The sequence below is a fragment of the Rhinolophus hipposideros genome, assembly GCF_964194185.1.
Source record: "Rhinolophus hipposideros genome assembly, chromosome: 22".
NCBI lineage: Eukaryota > Metazoa > Chordata > Mammalia > Chiroptera > Rhinolophidae > Rhinolophus > Rhinolophus hipposideros.
This window is the reverse complement of record NC_138068.1, coordinates 41,502,377-41,508,452: the sequence shown is the minus strand read 5'-3', so window position 1 is coordinate 41,508,452 and position 6,076 is coordinate 41,502,377.

Genomic DNA, 6,076 nt, shown 5'->3' with positions numbered 1-6,076 from the left:
ATCTGGGAGAGTAAGACCAGATCAGAGAGAGTCTTGATGACCATGGTGAAAAAGTTAGGCTTTATTTTGGATGAGAGGAGAAGCTATTGGAGAGGTTTTAACATAGTCTGACTTACGTTTTCAACGGAAGTCTGGAAGTTACGTAGAGAATTATGGAGTGGCAAAAGTGGAAGCAGGGACAACTGTGTGGTGGGTTAAACATGACCACAATTTTTTTTCACTTATCCCATAGAGAGGTGAAGTTTATTTCTCATTCCTTGAATCTGGGCAGGTTTGTCACTGCTTTGACTAAAAGAATACACAAAAATAACTCAGTGTAACTTCTAAGGCTTTAATTTAAGACATCTGCATGTTTCCTTTCAGTGCAGCATCCTCTTAGAAGCATGCTGTGAGGAAACTATGCAGTTATGTGGTGAAAGGAGACCCATATGGAAGAAAACCAAGGCCCCAGGGACTCAACTCCAGCTGAGCTCCCAAATAGACAGCCATCACCATCAACCGTCAGCCATGAGAGTGAGGTCATATTAGTCCTTATAGCCATCCTAGCAACCCTGCTGGCATCACAAAAAACTGTAGAACCACCTAGTCAATCCACAGAATCATGAGAAATAATCAACTGTTACTACTTGAAGCCACTAATTTTGAGATTGTTCATTACATGACAATAAATAACTGAAACAACTTGTTAGGAGACTATTAGTCTGAGTGGGAGATGTTTGTGGCTGGGCTCAGGGTAGTAAGAGTGGAGGCAGTAAAAAGAGAGATGACAAGATTTGTTATTGTGAAGTAAAAGAGAAAAGAAACAGGAACAACACCCAGAATTTAGGCCTTAGCACTTGGAATAATGGGGTTGTCATTTACTGAGATGGGAAGAATGACAGAGGAACAGGTTTGGGGAAGGAATCAAGAATTCAGATCTGGACATATTAAGTGTGATATATTAATTGTATTTCCAAGCAGAGATATTGAATAGGCAGGTGGATCTGTGGGTTTGAAATCCATGGGAAGAATTTGCCTGGAGACTTAAATTTGGAAGTCAATAACATGTAAGTGGTATTTAAAGTTATTAATATGGATGCAATTACTTTGAGCTAGTGTTAATAAGGAAGATTTCTGAGGACTGAGCCCCAGCGTACTCCAATATTTAGAGACCAAAAAGATGAAGAGAAATCTCAAAGGAGACTGAAAAGTAGCTGCCAGTGAGATGAGAGGGAAATCAAGAGACTGTGTCCTGGAGGCCAAGAGAAGAACATGATGCAAAAAGAGAGTGAACAGCTGTGTCCAATGCAGATGATACACTCCTTGAGTGCAGCTGTGAAGCCTGCCACTTAAAGAAATCATTTCATATTTGTGGAAACTTGCTCTGTGCCTGAGTATGCAATTAATGTTTATTAATGTTGTCTGCAGTAAAGGGGTGTAGTATTCTGTATATGTCAGATAAAGCCTGCTAATTGTGTCAAATCCTTTATATCTTTCCTTATTATATTTTGGTCTGTTTTATCTACTCATCACTGAAAATGGCATGTTAAAACTACCCACTAGTGGGCGATTTTATTTATTTCTCTCTGTAGTTTTGTCAATATTTTTTTTTCCTTTACATATTTTGAGGCTATGTTGTTACAGGTATTCAAATTTAGAATTGTTACAGTGTTACATCTTTATGAAGTGACTATTTTGTCATAAAAATCTAATTTGTATAACATTAATATAGTTATACTAGCTTTTTAAGATAATTGCCACATGAGAAATTTCCCATCCTTTTCCTTTCACTTATTCTATATTCTTATACTTTAATCCTTTTGGGTTTTTTTAATCCAGTCTGTTCCAGCCATCCTAGTCCAGGTGTCAGACAGAAGAGTTAAGAACCCATTTTAATTTTTTGTTTTTTTGAGGATCCAAGATGGTGGAGTAGATAAATGCTGTACTTGCATCCACCTGTGACCACATTAAAATTACTAAATTAAAATAACTAAATTGTAGAATAATCAACCTGGAGAACCATCTGAATGCTAGCTGAACAGATGTTTTATAACTGAGGATATAAAGAAGAAGCCACATTGAGACTGGTAGGAGGGGCAGAGATGCAGAATGAACAACCCCACACCTGCCTGTGGCAGTTGAGAATCGGGAGAGATATCTCAGCCATGGAGGTTCTCCCCTCTCCCCACACCCTGGAGAAGCAAGGAACCCTAGCCCCACATTGGCTCCCCAGCCCCGAGTACCAGTGCTGGGAAGAGGAGCCCCTACATCATCTGGCTGTGAAAAACAGTGGGGATTCTGACCACCTATGTGGGACAAAAGACTGCAGGGAACCCAGATATCCTCTTAAAGCATCAGCTCGCAAATTCACTCCCTCGCAGGCACTCACCCTGGACCCTGGTGGAGGGACAGTGACTCGGGAGGCATCAGAGACATACAGGGAGATACTGAGTTATATGGCTTCCAGGTGAGGCCTGGAGGAAAAATCACCATTTTCCTTGTATAGAACCCTCTTCCTGTACAGCTGGCAGGCAGGCACAATCTTTCCTGTGTTGAGCTCCCCCTACCCCCACCCCAACACACATACAGCCAAATCTGAATCTGCATTGTCCTGGTGTAACCATTGTTTTCTCAACAGAATCTTTGCAAACCAGAAGGGATTGGCATGAAATATTCAAAGTGAAGAAAAGCAAGGACCTACAACCAAGACCATTCTACTCAGCAAGGCTATCATTTAAAATTGAAGGCGAGATATAATGAGTTTCCTAGACAAGAAAAAGCTAAAGGAGTTCATCACCACTAAACCAGTATTACAAGAAACATTAAAGGGACTTCTTTAAGAAGAAGGAGGGGGGAAAGGGAACATAAATATGAACCATAAAATGACAATAACTATGTACCTATCAATAATCACTTTAAATGTAAATGGACTAAATGCTCTAATCAAAAGACATAGGGTAGCTGAATGGATAAGAAAACAGACCCATATATATGCTGTCTACAAGAGACTCACTTCAGAATGAAAGACACACATAGACTGAAAGTAAAGGGATGGAAAAAGATATTTCATGTGAATGGAAATTTTTTTAAAAATCTGGGGTAGCAATACTTATATCAGACAAAATAGACTTTAAAGCAAAGGCTATAATAAGAGACAAAGAAGGACATTACATAATGATAAAGGGGTCAATCCAACAAGTAATCCAACAAGGGTTACAATATAACCCTTGTAAACATTTATGCATTCAACATAGAAGCACCTAAAAGCATAAAGCAAATATTGACATAATGGGAGAGATCCACAGTAATACAATCCTAGCAGGGGACTTTAACACCCATTGACACCAATGGACAGATCTTTCAGACAGAAAATCAAGAAAACAGTGGTTTTAAATGACACACTAGACCAGATGAATTTAATTGATATTTTTAGAGCATTTCACCCCGAAACAGCAGAATATACATTCTTTTCAAGTGCATATAAAACATTTTCCAAGATAGACCACATGTTAAGCCACAAAACAAGTCTCAATAAATTTAAGAAGATTTAAATCATATCAAGTGTTTTCTCTGACCACAATGGTATGAAACTAAAATCAATTACAAGAAAAAAGCTAAAAAACGCACAAACACATGGAAGCTAAATAACACGCTACTAAACAAAGAATAGGTCAACAATGAGATCAAGGAGGAAAGTAAAAGATACCTTGAGATAAATAAAAATGAAAACAACTCAAAGTCTATGGTTCACAGCGAAAGTGATCCTAAGAAGAAAATTCATAGCAATACAAGCCTGCCTCAAGAAACAACAAAACTCTCAAATAAATAATGTAAACGTACACTTAAGGGAACTAAAAAAAGAATAGCAAACAAAGCCCAAAGTGAGTAGAAGGAAAGAAATCATAAAGATCAAAGCAGATATAAAAAAAATAGTGCCTACAAAAACAATGCAAAAGATCAATGCAAACAAGAGCTGGGTTTTTGAAAGGATAACAGAATTGATATACCATTAGCCAGACTCATCAAGAAATATAGAGGACCCAAATAAATAAATTCAGAAATGAAAAAGAAGTGACAACTGATACCACTGAATAGAAAGGATTATGAGAAAATATTACAAACAATTATATTGCAGCAAATTGGACAATTTAAAAGAAATGGATAAATTTCTAGAAACAAAAAATTTTCTAAAACTGAATCAAGAAGAAATAGAAAGCCTGAACCAACAGATTACTACTAATGAAATCGAATCAATAATCAAAAAACTCTCAACAAAGTCCTGGACCAATGGCTTCAGGGATGAAATGTACCCAACATTCAAAGAAGAATTAATATCTATCCTTCTCAAAAAATTCTAGAGGAGGGAAAGTTCCCAAACTCAACTTATGAGGCCACCATTACCCTGATTCCAAAACTAGAAAAAGACACTACAAAAAAGAAAATTGTAGACTGATATTCTGATAAACATAGATGCAAAAATCCTCAAAATATTAGCAAACCAAATACAGCAATACATTAAAAAGATAATACACCATATTCAAGTGGGATTTATTCCTGGAACACAAGGTTGTTTCAATACCTGCAAATCAATTAACTTGAAACACCATATAAACAAAATGAAAGACAAAAATCATATGATTATATTAATAGATGCTGAAAAAGTGTTTCACAAAATCCAGCATCCATTTATGATAAAAACCCTCAGCAACGTGGGAATAGAGGGAACATACCTCTAACAGAAGAAAGGCCATATATGACAAATCCATAGCTAATCTCATAATCAATAGGGAAAAGCTAAAAGCATTCCTTTTAAGATGAGAAGCAAGACAAAGATGCCCACTTTCACCACTTTTATTCTACATACTATTATAAGTCCTGGCCACAGGACTTAGGTAAGAAAAAGAAATACAAGGCCTCCAAATTGGAAAGAAGTAAAACTGTCATTATTTGCAGATGATATGATACTACATATAGAAAACCCAAAGATTCCATCAAACACTATTAAAATTGATAAATAGTTTAGTAAAAGTAGCAAGATACAAAATTAATATTCAGAAATCAGTTGCATTTGTATACACCAATAACAAACTATCAGAAGGTGAAATTAAGAAAACAATCCCATTTACAATTGCATCAAAACAAAACAAAATAAACAAACAAAAATAGCCCCTAGAAATAAATTTAATCAAGGAGATAAAAGACCTCTACTTGGAGAACTTTAAGACACTAAAGAAAGAAATTGAAGAAGATACAAATAAATGGAAGCATATACTGTGCTCACGGATAGAAAGAATTAACATTGTTAAAATGTTCATATTACCCAAAGCAATATTTAGATTTAACACAATCCCTATCAGAACACCAATGGCATTTTTTCACAGAACTAGAACAAACAATCTTAAGATTTCTGTGGATAGGAATGGTGGCAGCAAGGCACATTTTCTGAGTTCTCCTCCGGATTTTATTACAAACGGGACATATAACCCATCAAACAACTCTTTGCTCATCACGCAGAACAGCTAAGAGACTCCTAAGAGACTCGTGGAAGGATTACTTGAAGGTGCGCAAATTGGGTGAGCAGAGGAAGAAGGAAAGGAGCGGAGTGGAAACGCGCGGTCTCGTGGTGAAATCAGGCCGGTGGCGGCTGTGGCAGCGGTGGTAAACCGCAGCTCTAAAGACACAGGGAGATATAGAACACTGAGGAGTCCTTTACTCATCACGCAGAACAGCGGGGAGACTCGCGCGGAGGAATTACCTGAAGGTGAGCGCTGATTGCGAGCAGGGGAGGAGGCAGGACAGCGAAGTGGAAGCACGCTCCCCTGCCCCACCGCCGCCGCGGCGCCCAGGACGGAGCGCAGACTCGTGGAAGAGCCCAGGCCGGTCGATGACCTCTGTGCGAATCTCAGGAAAGAGCGGAGACTTGTGAAAGGTTTGCTTTGGGGTGCGTTAGTTGGGCAAGTAGGGGAGGAGCAAGGAGGGCAAGAGGAAACGCGCCGCGCTCTCCCCAGCCCCCAGGGTACAGCCCCGGCCCTGCAGCGTGCCCACAGCAGCAGTGGCAGGCAGCACCCAGGGCTCTAGAGTCCCACGGGAGCCCAGG